General features: G+C 41.5%; 1 protein-coding gene across 2 annotated transcripts in view; it reads left to right on the forward strand.

Annotated features, from left to right (window-relative positions):
- The first annotated feature begins 5751 nt into the window (after window positions 1–5751).
- Window positions 5752–13319, forward strand: part of SLC38A1 (solute carrier family 38 member 1) — a 72160-nt gene continuing 64592 nt past the window's right edge. For both annotated transcript variants that reach the window (XM_089524244.1, XM_089524245.1), the window contains exon 1: window positions 5752–5824. The gene's annotated coding sequence lies outside the window, so the exon portion shown is untranslated. The remainder of the gene's footprint in view (window positions 5825–13319) is intronic.

The following is a 13319-nucleotide window of genomic DNA, read 5'->3' on the forward strand; positions in this document are numbered from 1 at the left end:
GCTCCACCAAAAAAGAAATAAGTATTTCAAAGTCTCAACCTATGGTTCCATGTCAATTCTTCCATTTTGTTCTTTATCTGATATTATTTCTGTTATCTTATTCTTTTAGAGACAGTAAATCCTAATTATTAACAAATGGTGCAATACTCCATAATTTCACTACAAATTGTATCACCCTACCGCACAATCAGTAATGATGTTTTCTTCCTGTAATGTGAAATTTGACTGTAGAGTTTTTCTCTCCTAGGAAACAGTCCAGTTCTGCATCCTTATTCTAGGCAATAAGTATGGAATAAATGGACAAAGAGAGTTGAAGTAAATGTTATTTAAAGAATAGGATGTAATGCCCTATAGAAGACTACAGTTATTAGGTTATCATGGCTACTTCCGTTAAAAGTACTATTTTGTTGAGGAAGAAACTATTTCCTTATTTTAGTTCACTTTCCTATTAAAATCTAGTTTCTGATAACCCTCAACTACCTCTACCGCACTCAGTTTCACAGTAGACAAACCTTTTTAGACCACATATTCAGTCACTCTTCATGCTGTGTTGCACACAACAGCATTTATAACTTCTACGCAACATTTTAATCACGTTTACTTCATTACAGGTAATTGTGCACAGATTGGCATCAAGGCTGCAGGAATTCAGTTGGATTTACTTACTTCTGAACACAAGTGTTTATGATTGCATTGTAAATGCTGGTATTATTTTCTTGTGAAAGAACTGTCACAAGAAAGTATTTACTGTGCAGTGGGGTCAGAAATTGAAAGATATAGAATCAAAATGCTGCACTATGGGCAAGGCAGGGGCAAATCCTGTAATTTGGATGAATCAGGCAAACTGAGCATATTTTCCAAACATGTGGCTTTCATTTCATTTCATTTTATTGCTATCCCCAGGAAGGGGCAAGGAAGCTACAGATGATATGGAGGTTATGTCCATGATAATAATCACTGGAAGTTCTGGTAAGTTCTAAAACACTGCCCACATATGTCAATATCTATTTAAAGCCTCACGGCCTAGGAATGTATTTGTTTCCTCCATGTAAACTGAGATTCTGAGCACAGTGTATTCTCTGTGTGTACCTTCCACTCATGTTTTGCTGGTTAGGGGAACTTATAAAGTTGCCTTGTACTGAGTTTAGAGCCTATGCTTGTCTGCTCTGTCCACTGTCAGTGTCTGCTCCTTCAGATCTTTCGAACTTTAGCTGCTGAAAAATGAATGTGGGGCTGTGTACAAGAGACATGCTTTACTAGAAAGTTATGGTCTTCCTGCACACCTTTCTAAGCTCTGCTAGTTTCCATACACAGTTTTCATACCTTGGTTAGTGAATTAGATGTGTTCTTTAACAACAACAACAAAATGACACCCGAGGCAAAATAATATGGAAAGAATAGGAACAGAATCCTTTGTTGTTGTTAAGTGCCCTCGAGTCGATTCTGACTCATGGCAACCCAGTCAATGTCCTAGCCCTGGTATCCTCAACCACACTGCTCAGGTCCTGTAGGCTCAGGGCCATGGCCAAAGTATGATAGTTCAGTTCATTCATCTTGGCTCCCAGGGAGAGTTCCAGCCTGATGTATAAAAAAAGTGAACATGTTCTACATGTTTCAGCAATTTTTAAAATTCAAAACTAACAATATGCACATGTAAAATGAAACACCCAGGTCACATAAGCCTTGCATAAGTAAATAAAAACGTTTTGAATCTTCTAGGGACCAGTCCGAGTCTTCTTGTAAAACATAGCCAGGGATGATTTTTCTTTTATCAGCTTCCATTTCTCTTATGATTTCCATTTCCAGTGGCCAGATTTATAAATGTATGTGAGTGTTTTTTTAAAAAATGCTGGGGATACGCTGGTGAGATAGGCTTATTCTTCTCCCTTCTCTCTGTTTTGCTGTTTATGCACTCAGTAGGATTCTGGAGGCAGCAGGCAAACACAGCTACAATAGGATTGACAAAAGTAGAATCCTGTTCCTTCCCAGCTCAAGCTTTATCGCATTATTTACATCAAAAATGTTGCTGCAATCCAACATCTAAAGTCTGTGCTTCTCTAGCTCTCCCTCATCATGCAAGAGTATGTTTTCTATGACTTAATTTGTGCATGGTTTCTTTTCCTTTGTTTGAAACAACAACAACAAAAGGTCTGTTTACATTTTCAAGTGTTGCTCTTACTGAGTTTACATGTATGAATTGAGATTTGGTTTGGGTTTCCTGTATTGACAAATACATATTTTAAAAAAAAGCCTTTTTTTTAAAAAAAACCCAGAGCTGTACATATATCTTATCTTTATTGTTGCCCTTGACTATAGTCTGTGCAACATCACATATGTTGTTTTATATTTTCCCCCATTTATTGATGCTTGATGAAAAATGCAACACTTCTGGCAAATGTACACTATTAATTGGATTCAGGTAAATCTTTCAGCCCCAAGGTGGCACTGTAACATTTTTATATACCATCCTTTCATAGCCCTCTTTCTGAGTTACCTATCTCTCATTGCTTTAAGGATTAATTTGAGCTTCTTTGGTCACCTGCTTCCCCCTCATCACATGATCTGTTTGATGTCACACTGTGTGATCTTTCTTGCTTCACATAACAGAATGCATTCTTCTCAGGAAAGCAAATAATCTGCATGTAAAATCACTTTTTAACTTCTTGAGTCTTGGCTTAAGATGCCAGAAATACATGTATGTACCCTACCATGGAGCATGGAGAATATCATAGTATTCAGCCCCTCCATAGTACTTGGTGGCAATAATTCCAAAACAGCAATGAACATAAAGTTTCCTCAGTAACTAGAAACTATTTCTGTTGTAAGAATGTGAGGCAAGGATGAAAAATTTACTGCGGCAACTTTAGTACTGCCCAGGTAAACTCACATAAGATTTAACTATCTGTTTGTTTTTTTCTGTTTTTCTGTCCCATGGCCATCTAGATAAAATACATTTTATAAATTTGAGATGCAGGGTTGAAAGATTCCTTTGTTCTTAAATTTTTCATAGAATCAGTTGGGAGGAATATAATGCAGTACTGTATACTTCATCCAACCTGCTGCATAACCCAAGTGCTATGGTGAGAGATGCAGCTGCTACAGGATCTGTGACAGATGGCCCATCCAGCCTCTGCGGAAATATTTCCGGCAGTATCTTTTGTTGCTTTCTTTACACATGCCCATGTCGTCATGAAAATGTTGTTGTAATCCCTTAGCAAACTGACGTATTTTCTGACAGTGAGATAAAATGCATGTCCAATTGCATATTACAAGTAGAGACAGCTGTGGTTCCTCCTGTATCCTTGGCATATTTGCTCCAAACCAATGGGGCTTCGTCCCAAGTAAATATGCTTTAGGATCTAGTCTTCAAGAAACAAAGGATAGAGGACAGCTGAACCTTGTCAGCAAACACAGTTGGTTTAGTCATAATTCCCCACCCTCTTTGTCTTAATCACTTGCCTGAATACTAGTACCTAAATAACACACACATACCATTTCAATACATTTGGTGCATGAAGTACAGGGAAGAGGAGGAATTGCTTAACTAGAGGCTGGGAAATAATTAGGTTAAGACCTAGCTGGTTGATAGTTGTGGATATCATATAGGATTCCATTGTTGTTGTGTGCCTTCAAGTCATTTCTGACTTATGGTGACTCTGAGAGGAACCTATCACTCGGATTTCTAGGCAAGAGTTGTTCAGAGGAGGTTTGCCTTCCCCTTCCATGATTTGAATGCTGACTGCTTTATTACAGAGACAATGCTTCATTTAGACTGCTGTGCTTTTCCAGATTCCAAACAGAGTCATTTTTGAGAGCAACCTAATATGCAAGGAAGGTTATGGATAAAGTGTTCAATCTATGGTCTTTCTTTTTAAGGGAAAGAAACAGAATACAGATGAAATGATGTCACCCCAGAGGTATACATGGTTGACCTGGAGGTATACATGGTTGACCTGGAGGGATGATTACATTCAATAGAGACATTAAATATGCGCAGAGCAAATTGCTCTGCACATACTCTATGCTTGCTTAAATGGTTGTGAGAATTTAGCTACACAGGGCCTGCACCTAAGGTGGGAACTAGCCTAAGATTAAAGAGACTTTACCACAATTCTCTTCCTCCTTCATGACTTTCCATAAAAAGAAAATGAAGGGGCAAAACAGATAGCCACCCCTTTCAGCACCAGATTGGGGCTACAGCAACCACATGCTGCAGGCCCAATGCAGCACTTGGCTGGCTTTTAAAAAACTAGCAAAATACCACTCCTTTTTAGAGTGGCAAAAAGCTGCTCTTGCTGTGCCAAATTGGAATATAGGGTATTCTGCCAGTGGGAATGACCCCTCATTCACAGGATAGGCATGGTCAAGATTGACTCCAGGGCAGTTAACAACAACAACAACAAAGGGAGACCCAGACTTGGCAAGTTTCTTCAGAGGAGATTTGCCTTTGCTATCCTCTGAGGAGAGCAGGGGAGGAAGGGGGGCTTGGAAATCTCTCATCACACGGCCGCCATGGGTGGAGATCCATTTGAGGATGGTTAACAACAACAAAGGGCCAACCAATCTTGGCAGGTTTCTTCAGAGGGGAGCACTGGAGGGCAGGGGGGCTTGGAGATACCTCATCCAAGGATTGCCATGACTGGAAGGCAGTTAACAACAGCAAAGGGACCTCCAATGTGAAGTTGAAGGCTTTCACAGTTGGTGTCCATAGTTTTTTGTGGATTTTTCAGGCGATGTGGCCATGTTCTAGAAGAGTTTGTTCCTGATGTTTTGCTGGCATCTGTGGTCAAAACCCACCAAAAACTAACACAGAGACCTCTTTGTGATTCCTGCCCAACATTAGGAAGGCCTTCTTGACAGCAAGAGCTGTTCCATAGTGGAAGAGTGGGTTTTTTGGGAGGTTTTTGGAACAGAGGCTGGGTGGCCTTCTGTGTTGGAGGTGCATCGATTATGAGTTCCTGCATGGCAGAATGGGGTTGGACTGGATGGCCCTTGGGGTCTCTTCTAACTCTATAATTCTAGGGTTCTCTCATGGGTTCCCTCTCTTTCCAGCCCATCTAGGGCAGAGGTAGAAGCCCAACCAGGCGAGGACTTAATCACCTCAGGGCTGTACTGAAGAGGCGGGAAGGTAGAGGCCTCCTCTTCCTCCCCAAAACATCCCCTCAGGGGCAGCTCTTTCCCTCTCAGCAGAGCCTCTGAGGGAAGAAGAAGAAGAAGAAGAGGAGGCGGGAAAAGGCCACTCAGAGGCTCCATCTCCAGCCGCTTTGCCCTAAAACCCCGGGCGCCAAGGGCGAGGAGGCTCCAACCCAGGGAAGAGTGGGCTGTGTAGCTGCCATCTTCAGCTCGCCAGGCGACCCACAAAAGAGGAAGAGGAAGGGGAGAAAGAGAGAGAGAGAGAGAGAGAGAGAGAGAGAGAGAGAGAGAGAGAGAAGAGGCGGCAGCAGCAGCAGCAGCCTCCACCAAGGCTTTCCGTGAAGGTCATCTTTTGGCGTGGCGTCTTCATCGCCTTTCTCCACGCCGCTTTGGGAAGCTGCCTTTCTTTTTTATTCACATCTAGTCAGACAGACCTATAGCTATACCTATAGATATATATATATATACTGAAGCTCCATTGTTTTTTAAAGAAGCCTCCCTTTCTCCTGCTGCTGCTCTGGTCCCAACCTTGCGAGCTGCTGCTGAAGGCTTCCTCGAACAAAGGAAGGCGCAGCCCGGACACCTTGGCTTGGATTTTTTAATATCTATCTATCTATCTATCTATCTCTAGATAGATAGCTATAGTCCTTCCTCGTGGAGCCACTGAAGGGAGGGGAAGCGTGCTTAACAGGTAGGTGGGGGAGCAGAGGGGAGGGTTTGGCGGAGGAGAGAAAAGGCCGACGCCGCGTTTGCTTCTCCTCCTCCTTGAGCATCTTGGAAGAAGGGCACATGGCTGCTGAGACAGGCCCTCCTTTTTCCCAGTCCACGTCCTCCATTTCATCCCCTTCCACCCTGTTTCCAAACAGCCTCCCTTTTGGAGCAGGACAGAAGGGAGACGGGTTGGGAGTGCTGACACGCTTTTCCTTTCTTTTTTTCAAGAATGGCCTCCATTTGGGGATGATTGGGGGGGGGTTCTCAAATTGGCATCCACAGTGCATTAATAATCCGGTTTGACACCGCTTTAACGGCCATGGCGCCAGGCTGTGGCATTCTGGGCAGTTGTCGTTCGTCGTTGCGGCACCTTGGCTGGAGGGCGACCCCGAGGGAGGCCCACGTTTCCCCTTCCTCCCTCGGTTTCCTCTCTCTCTCTCTCTCTCTCTCTCTTTCTTTCAAAGAAAAAAGGCGCGTAGGAGGACGCCAGGGGTGTATATGTATGTCTATATAAATGGCTCCTTTCCCCGTTCGCTTCTGCCTTTGCGGCGTGAGAAAGAAAAAGAGGGACACACTGCAGAAATAATCCACTTCGAGACCGCTTTCACTGCCCTGGCTCAGTGCTAGGGAATCCTGGGAATTCTAGTTGATTGTGGCCCCAGAGCTCTCTCTCTGACAGAGAAGGCTCAATGTCTCACAAAACTACAGCTCCCTGAATTCCCTAGCATTGAACCAGGGCGGTTAAAGCGGTCTCGAACTGGATTATTTCTGCGTGTGTTTTGGACCTAATGAGGGGGAAAACACAAAAGAAAAGGAGGGATTGAAAAGGGAACTGACTGGCTTGGCCTTCAGTTGCTGGTCTTAGGGAGGAGGATGTTGGGAAAACGAGCAGGGCTGCTCCAAAGGATGCTGGCTGGCTGGCATCTGACTATGGAGAATGTGGAAAGAGAAGGAAGCCGGAGAGGGAGCGTCTTTGTTTTCCCTTTTAGGAAGGTTGCTTCTACCTGAAGGAAGGAATGCCCTTCTTGCTGCCTTTCCTTCAGTTTCCCCATCCCACCCAGTTTTGGAAGAGGAGGATGCCATTGATTCTCTCTTCAGTCCCTTGCAAGCCAAGCTGGGCACCTTTCCAAAAGAGAGGAACATGCCCTGTTGCAAACGAAAGTGGGGGTCAAGGCAGAAAAATAAGGAATGGGTGGGAAATTAAAAAATTCAAAAACAAACAGAGCAGACTTCATTTAATGGGGAACATTCTGTCACCAATCTTCCCAGAGTAAAAGGCGGAAGGCTTTTCATCTCTGCCTCAAGTGGGTGGTTTTATTGCCACCTGGTAGTTCACTTGACCCTGTGTATGCATCTTGGAAATGGCATTTGAAAGAATTCATTTTTAAAGCCCCATCCCCAGCCTGGATTGCAGACCACTTCAATTTCATAATAATAATAATAATAATAATAATAAGTTATATCCCACTCCTCCAAACGATCAAAGAGGCTTACATTAAAATAAACCAATAAAATACAATAACAATATAATAACATTATAAAATTGGCATAATGCATCTCCCAAGCAAAGATGGTGCTGCTTTAGCATTTAATAAGAGTAGTATTTTTGGGACCTAGCAATCTTTTTCTCCTTTTAAAGCCCTTCTGGTAATCTTTCTTCCCCATTCACTTTAGAATAACCTTTCATCCTTTTATATATATGTGTGTGTGGGTGTGTGTGTGTAATTCTTTTTCCCCCCAAGTAGAGTAAACTGGTGCTGCTGTGCTGTAATTGATTCTGTGGGGCTTTCCTGGCTGTAAATGGCATGAATTAAAATGCTATGACTGACAGTTTCCCATATAACTTCATTGGGAGTTCGTGGCATGCTAGGAATGTAGGCCGAGCCTCAGCATGCATCTATATGGGCCTAGCATCTTTTCCAAGTCTTTGTTTCCATCTGTGGGAAGCCATTTCTCTTCTTTTTGTGGCTGTCATGTATGGCAGGGCTGTGTCCTTGTTTTATTTCTTTGCAAAGCAGAATTAGGATACAACCTGTTGATACATTTCTTGCCATCAAACTGGAAAGATGTATAATCACAAGGCATTGTCATTGATACTATAATTGCCAGTGTTCAGTTTGATTCGTACTCCATGATCCTGCCAAACATCACTAGATTATCACACTGCTTATGATCTTTCTAAGGCATTTTCTTCAGGCCTCCATTTTCCTTAAAAATGGATGGTGGAAATCACATGTTGTCTTTCCTGTTGTTTTTCAAAAGTCATTCTGGATCTATATATCTGTATTCGTTTTTTAGTAAAGATTTTGCCTCTGGATGAAACATTAATTCTAGAATAAACTTCTTTATTACTTTGTTGAAATAGACATAATACTATCAAACATGCAGTGAAGCAACCATTTCTAGTCTTTGTGCCTGCCTAGAAGTATTTCCAGTTGCCTGTGCAAATGCAAGCAAAGAACTGGTTTGTTGTTGTATACCTTCAAGTCATTTCCATCTTATGGAGACCTTAAGGCAAAGCTATCATGGGTTTTTCTCAAGGTGATATGATAGCCCTGTTTAAACATTTGAAAGGATGTCACATTGAGGAGGGAGCAAGCTTGTTTTCTGCTGCTCCAGAGACTAGGACCTGGAACAATGGATGCAAACTGCAGGAAAAGAGATTCCACCTCAACATTAGGAGGAACTTCCTGACAGTAAGGGCTGTTCGACAGTGGAACAAACTCCCTTGGAGTGTAGTGGAGTCTCCTTCCTTGGAGGTCTTCAAGCAGAGGCTGGATGGCCATCTGTCGGGGATGCTTTGATTGTGATTTCCTGCATGGCAGGGGGTTGGACTGGATGGCCCTTGTGGTCTCTTCCAACTCTATGATTCTATGATTCTATGATTTATTCAGAAGAAGTTTGTCATCACCTTCCCTTGAGGCTGAGAGAGAGTGACTTGCCCAAGGCCTCCCAATGAGTTTCATGACTGAACAGGGAACTGAACCCTGGTCTCCAGAGTTGTAGTCCCAATACTCAAACCATCACCCTACGCTGGCTTTTACAGCATGGCATATTTTGAGATGAGATCCTACTTTGTCACTAAATTCCCTGGTACAGATACTTCATCAGACCTCAAGCACCATCAGTTTAACTTGCAGAATGGGGTGAACTTTTGGCAAATGACAAGCCTCATTCCAGCAGGGATGGGAATACATAATAATACCAGTTTAGTTTATTATATAGATGTCAGTGGATAGATCTTTGGCTACAAAAGAAATGTCGTACATTAAAAAGGTTAGGTATTTCACGCCTTCCACTTCTGCACTAGAAAGATGGGGTAAAACAAGAGAACATCATAGAATAACCTGAAGATTCTGAATCTTACATTTTTGGACTATAACTCTGAGAATTCTCCATTGGCTATGCTGGCTGGAGGATTCTGGAAGTTTGTTGTTGTTCTGTCATGTGCCTTTGAGCCTGATTAATGGTGGCTCTTGGCAAAATTTATTCAGAGGAGTTTTGCCATTGTCTTTCTCTTTCCTTGTATTAACTGGCTGTCTTCCTTCCCAGTACTAACCAGGCCTGATCCTACATAGCTTCCAGGATCAGACATGATCCACTGCCTCCTCCACTGGCCATGCTGGATTGAGCTGTGGGGCCCATTCACACTACAGAATTATTGTGCTATTATTCCACTTTAAATGTTATGGTTTCATTTTGTGGAATCCTGGGGTTTGTAGTTTGATGAGGCACTGGATCTCTCTGGCTAAGAATTGTAAACTGCTAGTCCCAGGATTCCACAGAATGGAACCATGGCAGTTAAAGTGGAATAAAAGTGTGAATGAACCCCTGAAAGTTGTAGAGGCTCTGGAGGAATGCAAGCTCCTTGCCCCTATTTCTTTTATGATGTTAATGGGATCATGATGATAACCTGTAAGGTAGACCTGATAGATTTGAGAGAGTGCTTAATTCTTGCTGCTACCACTTCTCTGCAAATTCCCCAGCAGTTTCTTTAAAAACAAAAAGTCCCACTGGGCTTTGAAAGGAAAAAAAATGAGTCTAGCTGGGGAAGAAAAAGCCCAAGGAAATATTGCAGAGAAGAATTATTGGGAGAAGAGAGATGAATCCTATTTATATTAGCCCTTCACTTGACAATCTTTTCTTGCTATTTTCCCATAATCTTGGCACATACAAGCATAGGACATTCATCTTGCTCCGCCTTCAAATAATAGTGGTATGTCACATCTTAAGTTTGTGGTTCAAGTAGATTTGAATTGGGGATTTTTCAACCCACTTGCAATTTTAGTCATGATTATAGTCAATATGAGTTGAAGGTCTGTTCTGCAGAACTTTGCTGAACTCTAGATTTGCTCCTCACTTTAATCTCAAGGAATCATGTCTGCTGCCTTGAGACCCATGGTGGTGGGAGAAAGACAGAGACTTCATCTTCAGTGAAGGTGCTTTGTCTGCTAAACCACACATCAGCTTTCTAATATTGAAAGCTGAACCCCACTTTGAGGTGATAAACAGGAAGAGATTCTGTTCCCTATACATTCATCATTAGACTATCTAGAATTTAATTTCTCAGAACTATAGAGTATTTATCATAAACTCTGTTGTATCAAGCAGTGCTAATTCAGTTTTTTAATAAACAGAGACATCTGTGTGAGTACACAGGAGAACATGTCAGTCCACACTGTTATTCCCAGGACTCCTCCACTCCACAACCTTGCCAATTATTTCACTTTTCTAGTAGATTTTTGTGTTCAGAGATTAGAACACTGACTCCATGTAGAATGAGCGCCTGTGTTTTTAACATTTTAATACCCCCCCCCCCCCCCCACAATTTGCTATCTATTTTCCTCCCTTCATTTTCTGTGTTTAGGCTTAAATAAATGTGAGTTTTAAAATACAGATTTGGAATGAAACGGCATTGAAAAGAACAAAGCAATCTCCAGTTGATTCTTTGTTGCATAAACAGCCCTTCAATCCAATTTATTTAATGTTATGATTCAAAGGGTAAAGAGAATTAAATAGGCCTCTGAGCTAGAGAGGCATGAAGTCTAATTTATCATTATGGAACAATTTTAACATAATAATAATAATAATAATAATAATAACAACAACAACAACAACAACAATAATGCATTTAATATCAATTGAATGCAAGACTATTTTGGGGCAGCAAATATTCTGCTGGCTGTAACATTTATCTTGGTTGATGGTTTTTGTTTGAAACATTTTGGTGGCATTTTGATTTTTTTTTTAATGCTACTGTGTGAGAATCATTGTTGTTTAGCTTGCAATCCAGATTTTAAATTAAAATAATAAAATATCAATTCAGTTTCCAAGTGGAAGAATAAATTTACAGACACCCAAGCTGGCAGATGACATGTAGGATGATGAAATGAGCACGGACATTGCCAATAGTTTTTGCTGTGTGTCTTCAAGTTGTTTCTGATTTATGGTGACCCTGTCATGGGGTTTTGGGGGGCTGAGAGTGTGTGACTCACCTAAGGTAACCTGGTGGGTTTCCATGACCAAGCAGATAATCTAACCATGATTTCCAGATTCATAGTCAGCTATACCATGCTGGCTCTCATAATATTTTCTACAGTACATTTTTAACAGTCGGTATAAGTATTAATTTCCAGTTTTCATATTTCTATACCCTGTCTCTGAAAAACCTCCTGTACTACCATGTTTTATTGAAAACATTAATTATGTATCACTGTGAGCCATCAGAACAGCTTATTTTCTGACTGAATACATTGGGTGTAGGTATCATTAAAAACTGGGATCAACTCTGTCAGACATAACAGTAGAAATTGGGAATTTTAGTAATTTGTCATGATTCTGTTGCGTTTTTATCCATAAACCTGGATCTGGGGGCAAGAGATCTATGTGACCAGCTTGGGCACTCAGTTCAAGGGAAACTTGTCTCAGAAGACACCTATCATGGGCTGTCTGCATGTCTTCCCAATGGCTGAAACAAATAGTTCAAACCATTCATTTTCACTTGTAGAGCCTGCTTAGAAAGGACATCAAGAACTGTGAATTTAAATTGATTTACATTTCCCCCCTTGGTGACTTATGTGATTTGCCCAAAGCTGCTTTATGAATCAATAAGAATGGTTAGATTAGAATGTAATGATTGCTTATCTACTTATCTAGCTTCAAGCCAGTAAGCCAGAATTTCCAAACATTACACTGTGATCATCTCCCCCTCCGATAATCTCTTCCCATTTGCCCAAACTTTTTCAACTTGATATGAAAAGGAATACAGCAATTTAGAATGTACTGGAAACAGGCAGGGGAAGAGATTATAATGACAGGCCTGGTCCTTGACTTCTATGTGTTAGGTATTCTCAGTTTGGTCACATGGGTCTGAGCATGAGTGAATAGCAATAGCAAATACATTTCTATACCCCTTATCAGTGACCTAGCACTCCTGAAGCAGTTTACAATGTATAAGCCAATTGCTCCCAACAAGCAGGGAACTCATTGACCTATGAAAGGCTGAGTGGACCTTGCAGCCCTGCCTCGCATCGAACTCACAACCTTGTGGCTGCAGTACTGGCATTTAACCACTGCGCCACCAGGGCTCCTTAATGAAATTTCATATCAGATAACATGAGAGTAAAAATATTTCTCAGATGTGTTCCAGTACTGACTTAAAAAGTATATCCTTTGAGAATGAATAAACAATTTCAGCCACTGATGATATAATAATAGGAATACTCAGAACTTAATTTCTAGGAAAAGAGATTCTTGGACTCATGCCCACTTGGGAATAAAGCCTTCTCATCTGGAATAACTTCTTTCTAATCTTTCAGTGGTGAAATAAATTCATTCTGAGCATGATGAGGTGTACAGTCACCCTCCAAATCCATGTACTTGAAAATGTGTGGAGAGGCAACCGCTATTAACTTTAATGGAGTGCATGCCCATGGCGCATGCCCCACATGCACATGTTCCATTCAAGCCTATGGGCTTGAATATGCATGAGATTTGGACCTCGGTGCTGGTGGTCTGGAATGGATCCCCCGTGACGACTGTACTTTCATATATTATAACTTCATACATGGCAAGGTTAAGCCTTAATATCAGAAACATGTCAGTGTTTGTTTAAGGGCAGCCCTTTAAACATCTTAGAGTTACAAGGAAAATTGGAAGTCTTCCATCATTCCTCTCTTCTGTCATTTGCTGCAGCAGTTACCGTAGACTCTTCTACTTGTCAGGGCTTTTCTAATTGCCTGTCAAGCCAACTCATTTCTTCTTCTAAATTTTTATTACACACAGATACTGTTCCTCTAAGGCAGCAGTTCTCAGCCTGTGGGTCACGACCACTTTGGGGGTTGAACGGCCCTTTCACAGGGGTTGCCTAAGACCATAGGAAAACACTTTTAATTACAGTTATGAAGTAGCAATGAAAATAATTTTATGGTTGGGGTCACCACAACATGAGAAATTGTATTAAAGGGTCATGGCAT

Source organism: Sceloporus occidentalis, unplaced genomic scaffold (genome assembly GCF_023333645.1).
Source record: "Sceloporus occidentalis isolate IW3139 unplaced genomic scaffold, rSceOcc1.0.p SCAF_5, whole genome shotgun sequence".
Taxonomy (NCBI): domain Eukaryota; kingdom Metazoa; phylum Chordata; class Lepidosauria; order Squamata; family Phrynosomatidae; genus Sceloporus; species Sceloporus occidentalis.